We start from the raw sequence: 12,188 nt of genomic DNA on the forward strand, positions 1-12,188 counted from the left end.
GTCCTTTCTCCTTACAAAGCCCTCAGACTGAAACAGAGCAAATGTCTCAATGTACAGTATTTAGAAATTACTACAGAGCAGCTGGGCTTCACCTCATGTTTCTAAAGGCATTGACATTGTGAGTATCACATTTCTTAACACACTGCAGATTCTATTTACGCTTGCTTGCAAGTCAAAGCTATCAATCAATAGTCGTAGTTTAGCCCTGCTTGGGACCAGCTACGCAGTCTCTCTCTCACTCACCCCTCCCTCTGAGGGAATGAGAGAGAGATAATATTAAAAAAATGCTCGAGGTTTGAGATAAGGACAGGGAGAGACCATTGAAGTTATCTTTACAGGCAAAGCAGACTCAGTTTGGGGAAAACTATTTATTTATTATTATTATTAAAACCAAAGTAGAATAATGAGGAAGAGAACAAAAATAACATCCCCTCACCCGTCTCTCTTCCCAACCTTAACTTAATTTAAATTATCCCTACCTCCTTCCCACCCCCTGAGCAGCACAGGGGGGAATAGGGAATGAGGGTTACGGTCAGTTCATCACAGATCACCTTATGCTGCTCCTTCCTCCTCAGGGGAAGAACTCCTCACATTGCTCCCCTGCTCCAGTGTGGGGTCCCTCGCACGGGCTGCAGTCCTTCATGAACTGCTCCAGCGTGGGTTGTTTTTCCACAGGGTGCAGTCCCTCAAAAACCAGCTGCCCCAGCATGGGCCCTCCACAGGCCCACAGCCTCCTTCAGGCATCTGCCTGCCCCGGCACAGCGTCCTCCATGGGCTGCAGGTGGATCTCTGCTCCTCCGTGGGCCTCCATGGGCTGCAGGGGCACAGCCTGCTCCACCATGGGCTGCACCACAGGCTGCAGGGGAATCTTGGCCAGGAGCAGCATCACTGCTCCCCCTCCTTCTTCACTGACCTTGGCGTCTGCAGCCGTTCCTCTCACAAGAAATTATTCACATTCAGCTCAAGCAGACACCTTTCAGGTTCTCTTCACATCTCATCTCCTCTCCACTTCTTGCAGCCAGGCTGGGTCGAGTTGGGCCCAGTCTGCTGCCCGGCGGGAGGCCAGAGGGTGAGGCCTGCAAGGCCCACAAGGCTCACGCCTCCCCCTCTCTGCCGGCGCTTCAGCTTCTTCACTTCTTTTTTTTTTTCCTTTTTTTTTTTCCCCCTTCTTAAATACGTTATCGCAGAGGTGTTATCACTGAACATTCTGTCACCAATTGGCTTGGCCCTGGCCAGCAGCGGGTCTGCCCTTGACCCAGCCAAGTGCAGCAGACAAAGGGAAAACACCTAGCAGCTTCTTGTAGCCGCCACCACTAAACAAAAACAACACATCAGCCACACAAAAGATCTATTAAAAAAGGCACTACCCTTGCCACAAACTACCTTGACACATCTGCACCTTCTTCCATTAGTGCCATCCACACTAGCTAGACATCAATATTTATGGCTTGCTTTTAAACTTTTAATACTCTCCTGTTGAGTGGATACTGCTTCACACAACTGTTGAAAGAAATAGCTCTTCCTGGAAAGAAAAAAAAAAAAAAGGAAGGCTTCAAAGAGGCAGAACTGCTCAGGGAGTTCATTGGACTGGTACAGCTATTAATGAGGTGACAAAGAAGTACCCATCATCTGAGAAAGACTTTCCAGAGGCACCTAATTCATTGCTCACTCTCTTCCACAGGTGACTAACTAGCAAGAGTCTAGAAACTGCCTCATGAATGCAATATTGGTGACAGATGGCAACCAGCAAAGTCTCTTTTTCAGTAGCTCTTGCAGAGGCTGGTGTCAGTCAGATTTTAATCCTATTTACACCAGCACAAATCTAAGATGATTCCTTTAAGGCTCTCAGTTGCTATACAGATGCTGTAACATTAGTTGCACTCCATACATCAACATTTGCTCATTACTTCAGTAATAAAAGTACCACAGGCTATCCAAGTAGGTTTTGACATTTTTGGCATGTGTAATGCAAGGGAACTGCACAGCTGTGAATATTAAAAAAAAAAAAACAAACACAAGACCTAAAACAAAAATATTAAAAAATAAGGCAAGCGCATGAGAGGGAAAGAGGCATGTTTACATTTCATGTCTGGGGGTGTACAACCCTAGCCTAGGATTGCGTAGTGACAAATGGCAGAATGAAGTGAGACACATCAGAGAACAAGGGAGAAAACAGCAATCAAACCTGGGGACCTCCTAGGCCCTCAGAATCCAGGCTACAGGCAAATTTACCATTATTATTGCTGAGCCTGCTGCCTGGAAATCGGGACAGAGGATCAGCCCTGAGTTTTCCCACAGGCTGACAGGGCAGACCTGAGAAATTAGTCGTGTCTCCTCATGTCATAGCCCCATATCTGCAGAGCAGGCACCAGGGGAGCAGCTCCTTGGGAATGTGGAACAGAGATAAAAAAACATATAGCATAACTTGACTTACCTCTCAAAATTTTTCCTAATTAATGGTGGTGTCAGAATCAGACTTTTCCATCACTGTGTTGGCTGAATTAATCTTTTTTTTTCCCTGCTGCAGCTCTATATGTGTGTCAGGCAGAAATTACCCATTACATTCAAATGTTATCATTTTGACATTCATCAGCATTTTCTCTCCTCTCTGGGCGCTAGTGAAAGTTTTCATGCTGTAGTTTATTTACAGTACATTCAATTCATGCCTCCAGCCATCCTAGGGCCATCCTACACACCAAATCTTATAAAGGCTTTAGGGCTCATTTTAAACCTACCGATGATACACAGACTGTGCTATCTGGCTATGGAGAGTCACATTTAATTTCCTTACACATCGGAATCGCATTAGAATTATTCAGGAATTTAGACAAATTAGAATACAAACTGCAGATAAACTACTCATCTTGATCCTTGTCAGCATAACCCCTCCAGCAGCTACAGCAACCTGCTCTGAATTCTATTTAACAGACGAATTTCCATTTGACTGCTGTATTATATTGTTTGCCTAGAAAAATAGCAGAGATTTTTGCTGGGCCATTTATCTTTGTATGTATATCCACATCCTGCTTAGGAGGAAGATATTTCCTACCATAGAGCTTGTAAACTTACATATATTATTCCTGATACTTAGATTATGACAATTTCCTTACTGTTAAAAACTTTCTATTAATAATTTAAATGAGTTTCAGCTGTACAACAAGAGTATTTGATCAGAAACCTGAGAAGCAAATTGCCTGCATTATAGAAGCTAGACGTACATCTCTACCCTAGTCACCAAAGAGACATTAAATGCAGAAATGAAAGCTTAATTTAAAGACAGAATATAACTACTGTGCAGAATGGTACACTAACATTACAGCAAGGGACAAATGTGTTGGTTAAGCAGTGTAATTCCTTGAAAGACGAGGAACTCATTCCCCTGCAACGCTCCCCTTGCAGAAGGCGCTCTTACCTGAGGGTTGCCAGTTGCAGAGTGGTTCCTGTGCAGCCCACAGTAGAGATTTCGTGATGTCAGGCTGACATATGATTTGTTTGGCCTCCTGGAGTATGTGATCTACTGATTATTTTGTTCTTCATAATAAAGGTGCAAGGCAAGCTATTAGCTCTACTTCTTTTATTTATTGCACTAAAGTGTTCAAAACGCTTCCTCAAGATGCTACTACAATAGAAAAGTGCAGAGCAGTTTGCTTTCCTTCCCCAAATACTATTTTTTTTCTGGTTCTCAGCATTTTTGCAAAGGGTCAGTTTTGTCACAGGCTTGGATGAGCCAAAGATCAACCTCTCAGTTAAAGGTGTTCTAAGTAAATACCTCACTGCATGCATATCCTTTGGGACGCTGCAGACAACATGACTAGTGGGGATTATCTAGGGATAATATCCAGGGAGACTTCTCTCTGCAATTGTACAGGAATATGTGCTGAATGTTTAGTGCAGGGCCTGCACATTCTTTGAAACCATCTGTTACCAAATCCTCCAAAACTCTGTAAGAGTCATTTCCAAAGTACAGCCCAAGAAGTCCTATACAAATAGGGCAGAGGCACTTTCAATTCTGAAGACCTTGAGCTAGCCCACTGAAGGCTGTCTCCTCTGTAGCAGCCACAAGTGCATTTCAGCTGCATGAGGATGCAGGTAAGTGCTGAGCACCCAAAGGTGTCAGCCTTCCTGGAGCAAAAATTGTGTTCGCTGCACCTTCCAGCCTCCTGTGGCTCCCCCTTCCCTCCACAGGGCTCTGCACGATGGCGAGGAGCTGTGCAAGAGCTGTCTGTTCCAGGGATGACATTCCTCGGACAGAGCTAGGTCTCTGCTGTTAAGAGGACACTGCTCTGGCACACAGCCAGGGACTTGAAATGAAGTCCTGCAGCTTGGGCTCTCCTAGGGAGTTACAGACAGAAGTGGTAAGTGCATTATGCATTTCTCACCCTGATGTCTTCTTCTGTGAAGTGGTCCTCTGTGAACAAGACTTCAGGACCTCCTGTTCTATAACTGATGCAATAAAAAGAACATATGCTTCCCACCTTTACAGGGTGCTACAGCGAGAAAGCAGAATAAGTTCAAGTCTATCATCTATGTCCTGGATGAATCAACGGGTCAAAGAGGTGTTAAAGAAAAAAGCTTTACCATCTCACTGATGCATACGTCATAACACTAGAAAATGTTGCTAAACTAGAAGATACCAGGATGTTCTGAAGGCTAGTTTCTGGAAAACTAGACACCACACCTAGATGAAAAGAAAAGAATTTGTTTCATGTATGCCTTTTTCACAAATCATCATATTATTTGGTTGATGAAAGATGGTATTCAAAATAGAGAGATCAACGATGTTACTGTTGTGTTGACATGTAATTAATGACTTTCCAGACATAACTACTGCCACCATGGTTTACCATGTTCTCTATGGGCCAGACAAACCGACGACTGAAAGTCTTCTTACATCAGGTTTCTTTCTGGTTGTGCCCATGATGAGACAGGTGCATTACAGGCACTCAACAATGTGGTAGTCCTTGTCCTGAGGAGCCATTAAGAACCAACAAGCAGAGAAATAATAGAAGCAAAGGGAAAAAAAAATAACAAGAAATTATGGGGCAATTTAAAACAATCATAGAATGGTTTGGGTTGGAAGGGACCTTCAAAGGCCATCTAGTCCAACCTCCTTGCAAGGAGCAGCAACGCCTCCAACCAGACCAGGTTGCTCAGAGCCCCATCCAACCTGGCCTTGAATGTTTCCAGGGATGGGTCATCTACCACCTCTCTGGGCAACCTGTTCCAGTGTTCCACCACCCTCATTGTAAAAAATTTCTTCTTTATATCTGGTCTGAATCTACCTCTTTCTATTTTAAAATTGTTACCCCTTGTCCTATCATCTTTGAGATATGTGGCAGAAGTTATATTTAAAAGCAGAAAGAAAAGGTTTGTGTAGGAGTTTGTGAGGATTAGACCTGCGCAGTGACGTTGCGTGGAAGCCTTTATTGGAATTCCTTTTGAGTCATCTACGACTGACAGCGAATTCCGCACGACTTGGACTGTGCCCCATGTGAATGTAAAAATAAGTCACCCATATAATCTAGTAACACTTCAAATGTACTTAATCGTCATGAATTTTTCTTACAGACATTTAGAGTAGTACTTGCTCAAAAGGGAATGATTGCAGAATTTGAAATATAAGCATTCAGAGAGCAAATTAATGTCTAATTATGAATGCTAAAAATAAAAACAGAGTTATTAATTTCAGGAGCAAATGATGAGCCCTTATGTTATGAAGAAAAATAACATCCCTCTAGAAAATATCTGAAGAGTCCATTGATATTTTTGCCATAATTTACTCAAATGACTGCCAAAATTTTCCTCTGACAAGTTCTCTTATGAAACTGTTTTGTATTCCCTCATATAGTTCCCACCTTCCAAGAAGATCTCAGGTTCAGGAATAATTAATGCAAAACTAACGGGAATTTTTTAAACTAGAGGAGTTTGATGGAAAATTAAGTACAGATAGGGTTCCTAAGCTGAATAAAAATGCTACTGTCAGCTCTCAGTGAAGACTGTGAAGAATATGATTTCTCTCAAAGGTCTCTGTTGACAGACACCTAAGTAAAAGGCATTTTAAAACACATTGAAAAGGTCAACATCCCCTTTTTTTTTTTAGGACTGCAGTCCCTGAGGGAATGTTTCATCATCCTTTAAAATATATGGAAAATGAGAAGGTAGAGAAAAGGAGGAGGGAAGGAACTAATCTCAGGGCTACCTGTTATTCATTTCTGCGGCAACATAAAGTGAACAGAAAAGCAATCTCTCCATTGCCAAAGCCCATACTCACCAAACAGTCTTTCTGGAGCAGGAAAGTAAGAGTTTTAATTTGATGGAACATCATTTGCAAAGGCCACTTTGCGTATTAGGTATTTGTATAAACACATCCAAATTTGAGCACAGGATTTTTATATTAAAGACCCATAAGTATTGCTCAAAATGCAAATATTTAAGCCAAGGGTTGTTTTTCGCCTAGGTCTTGGTTACGTTTTTACTTTGTAAGAAAAAAAGAAGCATTTTCAGTTATTCCAGTGGCATTTAGTTTGTTTGTACCAAAGACAGCATGCTACTTAATATAAGCAATTGGAAAAGTAAGAGGAGAAATTGTCGATTCCCTCAGAGAGACCTTGTCAAACTTCTCACTTGCAAACCTCCCTCTCTCTGAGCAGAATTCAAAATGTACCAAATAGCAAAAATCCCTGTACGTGCATAATTAATGTTATAGTTCAGCTACTGTCTTGGCAAACAAGGAAAATATCCTATACATCATTAATAAAAAGATTATTAAAAATTCCACTTCTGAAGTAGAGACCAGGGGTCCAAATGTAAATTATATCAGAAGCTGGAATCCCAAAAGCATTGTCTTTATTTTAATAATGACACAATGTCTCCACTGCCTGCTCTGTAAAGTTCTCAAAATGGCAATTACCCAAGGAAGTACACCGCTCCTTAGGTGAATTTTGCAATTCACCTGATGTAGGAGCAGCTGTGACCAGACTGCTAGAGCAGTGCCAGAGTTTACTAATTGAAAACTGGAGTGCTGCAGGATTGTCCTGCAAGCATAGCCACAAACACAGGGCAAATATATGTTGCCTTTTATAGGTAGGTGCAGTATGGGCCAAAGAAAAGTTCTTGGCTCTGGCTAGCACGGCAATACAGCCTGAGCAAGCAACACCAGCTGAGAGGCAGATTTATTGTACGGAGGCCATCACCAGTCTACTGCAGCTCCACAGCTCTAGCACTGTCACAGTATGGGGACAGCAAGGTTTGTCCATCTGAAAAGGACCTTGGAGCTACCCCAAGCTATAGTACCTTGAGATGTTCACAAGAACAGAAGCCCTGCTCAGGTCGCTCCGTGCGCCAGGCAGCCCGCTGCCAGGAGGCAGTGCTCAGCCGGCTCGTACCTTCCCAGCTTCACCAACTTCAGCTTGCACAGCCTGCTCAAGCTTCCTAAATAGCCACCCTCTTGGCCAAGGGCACAACAGGTCCTTCACTAGCAGACACCACTTGTGAAATCTAAAAGTCTTCCCAGAACTGGATCCTCCGGCTTCTTTTATTCATGCCTCATCTTTGCCCTCCCTTTCACGGCCAGGCCTGTTCCTTCCCCTAATACGACCGTGCTGCTGTGTACACTTCTGTGAACAGCGCTAACCTCTTCACATCTCCTTCTCATGTTCTGTGATTAGCCGCATCCATTCTCCTCTGCTCTCATCTCGCCTTTCTCATCTTCTCTTATGCAATTTTTCACCTGACATTGCTGCTCATCCTCCAGGCACGTTCTCCCTTTTCTTTCTAATCCTCTCCTATTCTACAAAGCTTTACAGGTTGCGCTTATAACTGCGTGCTGGCACCCTTCCTCCCGCGTGCGTCTCTGAAGACAGTCACGCCATGCTCAATATAAGCGCTACATAAAAGCATTGCAGAATTGAGTCTTGGACTAAAGGATTTTAGAGGCTTGGTATTCGTCTTTGTTTTGATTTGTTGTATACAAATTGCACCTGATAAAAAAAAAAAAAAAGGAAATTATGTATATATTCAGATCTGTGCATACCATGCATCCTATGGAGAGTATGCAACGACTCAGATAGCTTTCTACATTAGGGCGTGATTCACCAACAGCCATTTATTTTCTCAGACATTAAAAATTAGGAAAGAACACAAACTGAAGAGGGCTTGAGATTAGTACCAGTGAACTGAATAGAGATGTTACTGCCCTTGTAATTGTAGAAGGAACTCCACGTCTTTTTCCCTCACCAGTATTACAATCTCCTAGGAAAGTGTCTAAGAAATCTCTCATGTTTGATTACTGAGAAAAATAAAGAGCTGTAGATGAGTTTTTGGATATGATTAAGATTTCACTTCATTGCTTTTGCCCAGATTCAGAGGCCACATATCTGGTCAAAATGCTATCAGCTTGAGGTTGCAAAAACAACAAAAAATACTGCATGTCATGTCTACAGTTCACAGGTTGTATGTTTTATATTGATGACATAATGAGAATTTTCATTTTTGTACTAAAAGCAGTACAAGTAATTGTATGTATTAAAATAAATAGCAAAGATGTGCAATTAAACTTCCAGACTGGCTGGGGCTAATGGATCTTTTATCTTTACTTATAAGAAATTCTCTTTGGAAACAAGAAGAGTTTTTTCCTTAGCAAGGATAAACAAAGCAAGGAAATGGAAGGAATCAAAAAACCCAATTTGCTTTATAAGGTATGATATTCTTTACCTAATATTAAATTTAAATAATTTCCTATGCACAGTGAAGTGGAAGAGTTCTGGAACTTACTTATATCACTTAATGGGAAGGTAACAAAGGAGGTGGCTATGCAGTAAAACATAAAAAATAACATAGTTCATGGGTGAAGATAATATCCCAATGATATTCTGAGGCACTCCTTTGCTGCTTGCCTATAAGAGAGTGGTAACAATCTGAACACAAGAAAATTGCTTTCTCAAGGTAATCAGGTCTGTACCAGGGGCTGGTACACTTACTCACAAGTTGTTACATAAAACGTTCCAAGAACACACTTCAAACAATTTGTTAGTATAAATCTTACTTAGAACTAGAGACATTACATGAATTTCGTGACGCTGCTGATGGAAATGGGAGACAAATGGACCTAGCTGAAGCTGTCTGGACTGTAACTTCAGGCATTTTCAACCTTCGTGAATGTCAACCTTCTCCAAAGAGTTCCTGCAAAAGAACTTATCCAAAATGGTGAAAAAGTAGCAAGAATTACATTTGGATGAAGCTTTATAATTTTTGTGCAGTACCTAGGTACTTTCTGGTAGGCTTCTAAATAAGCTTGTGTAGAAGGACATCCAGGGACTGGGAAAAGGAGGTGAATAAGTTAATTGGGAGCCTTACTCCCATTTAGAGACCCATCATTCCCTTTACAGACTAGGCTGCTCTGTCCCCACTCAGAGTTGTTCCACACACATGGCAGAATTCATCAAGCTCTGGGCAGGAGCCCGTTTGTCTTACTACCACTGGAGATCACGTGCTTCGAAAATTGCTTTCTTTTTCCTTCATAAATTAATTTCCACTCTTTGAAGTGTGCAAGTGGTCATCAGACATATGACCCCTCTGCACAGGGCACTGAGTCCTGAAGAGATAGGTGAGAGATTTATCAAAGAAAGGGGACAGTGTCAAAGACACTGACTCCTGAGGCTACATTTAAATTAGCAAGGAGTAAGGACCAACAAGAGTAAATTTGTAGAGTTTATCTCACTTCTGAAAAGGCAACATCGAACGTACATGTATTTTGGCCTAGTCCCACCAGTTCGGATACGTTAAGTATGCTCTTGGAGCACATCTTCTCATTTAGTTTCATTTGAAAGAAGTGCAATTCATGTGCTCTGTGAACCAAAGCATTGTAAGTGGCAATAACTGGGAGATTTTTTGGGGTGGTTTTTTTTTTGTTTTGTTCTTGGTTTTTTTTTTTTTCAAAAAAGTGCACTCCTCACAAACTAAAACATTGATATACATACACCCTGTAGGAGTGCCTATAATAGAAAGGATCTGCAAGACAGTAAAGCAGTAATCAAAGGCAGAAAGAGAAGCAGACAGAAGAAATGTTAAGAAAGAGGGGAGAATCTCCAAAAGTAATAAGCCTCATTAAAAGTGGAAAACAGAGAAAGGCAAGAATAAAGTGCAAAGTGCTCTGGCATTTCTGGCTACCTTTTTAATGGCAGCTGGAATGAAAGCCTGAAAGCCACAAGTCAGAGCGCAGCAAAATGAAATTTATTGAAAAGAAGATGCAGGTAGTGTAAACATATAAGCTACTATACAACTAAATGGAGAAGACAAGGTGCTGGAACAAGGACAGAAAAACTGCAAATTAAATGGTGAGGATGTGAGCAGTGGCTAGGAAGAACTGGGATTAAGATAAAAACAAGGTTAACTGAAGAAAGCAAGAGCAAATATTTTCAGCTGAACAGTCCAAACCCATATGTCAGGATAATGGGAAATTTGAGATCCCATGTTTTTTTCATCTTCTTGTTTTGTTCTGTTCTGCCATTTTCTTGTAGCTTTACATTTGCCTGTCCCCTACTGAAGGAGTCATCCCGTTGTAATACCACACCCTGTTTTCCTGATTAGGCCTACAGTTGAAATACAGAGTGACTCACCAACAGTATTTCAGCCCAGTGAACACAATGATTCTAATAACTGTCTGCTAATTAGCAGGTTTTTGAGATAAAGACAGTTGAATAGCTTGCATCCTCTGACACTCCAAATTAATAACGCTCCAGTAGCAAATAATAAAGTGGTAGAGATTGGCATTATTACTTTTTGGTATAGCACAAAATAGATTAAAATTAATCTGGCTTGTTTATCTACACAGCTTAGACCATTTCAAAACGCTGAGGATCTCTTCCTTGACTTTAATATACGATGCCCTAGAGAGCTCTATATAAAGCGAGAAGAACTGCTCCTAAAGCAAGATTCAAACATTTCTAGATTACAATTTTATGAATAAAATTAATTAACGAACAATTCATTACATTCTAAAAACTTCATCTGACCATAATAATCCTTATTTGCAGCCCAAATAGTATTTGGTAACTGCAGAGTAATGGAGCAATGTGGATACTTTTTGATTACAGTTCATTACATAAGATTACAAGGAAGAATTTGTCTTTGAATCATAATGAAAACTTAATTTACACCACTATGCTAAAATATTTCCAATGATTAAGTTTCAGTCTGTGTCTTAATCAGTTTTATATTAGAAAGAAATTTTAACAAGATAATACTGTGAACATAATTTCATTGCATTATAAAACCTTTGGCTGGATCTCATAAGTAATTAAAACTCCAGCCATCTTGGAAATCTGACACAAATGTAATTCTAATTTTAATATTTTAAGATTATACAGTATCAAGTTTCTTTTCATTTTCTGTACAACCTGTAATCAAGTTTAAGTTTTTCATTCCCCCTCTATAAATAGTCTAAAATCTATACTTGCAAGATAATTTCAGGAAAGATAAACATTGGACACCAGAATCATGCCTCAGGACATAAGTTAAATTTAAGGAACAACATGAGTAGTATTACAAAATGCAGTTACTTTTCTACACGCTATCTGCAATGATTCCCAAAGACTGCTGTCTCAGATCTTTCACTTCATCCAGAGGTGCTCTCAGCTGAGGATGAATGTGCTGAGAGCTCGTTCAGATATAGAGCAGTTTTCACATAGGCTGAGGTCTTGTCCAATAAGCCATTTCGACCACGAGCTCAGATTTATTTCAGAGGCCTCTCTCAGCACTGCATTAAATAAAATATCAGGCAGATAACGACTCTCAAAATAACAAGTCTCTTGTGGAGATAACAGGATGCACCTCTTGGCTACAGTGCTGCCCATCCTTCATATAGACACAACTGGTTGCCGGAAATTTTAACGCAGCAATAGCACACTTTGAACTAAAATACCTGGAAGGAAGGACACGAGCCACCCTCTTAGAAAATGCCATGCAGCTGTGATTCAGCCTGCCCAATGACAGGCAACTACTACTTCAATTTCAGCTGAACTCCTTCTGACATTTGTAAAGATCCCACAGTTTGAATTAGGACTAACTCATCAAGTCACTGAACTGGTTGTCGTTTAAAGGGTCCAGCTGGCTTGTATGCTAGAGGGACAGTCAAGAGAACTGCAAAATTTAAGCCTCTGTCAAATAGCTAATTGCTGAACAAGGAACCA

Source organism: Chlamydotis macqueenii, chromosome 5 (genome assembly GCF_036417535.1).
Source record: "Chlamydotis macqueenii isolate bChlMac1 chromosome 5, bChlMac1.mat, whole genome shotgun sequence".
Classification (NCBI taxonomy): domain Eukaryota; kingdom Metazoa; phylum Chordata; class Aves; order Otidiformes; family Otididae; genus Chlamydotis; species Chlamydotis macqueenii.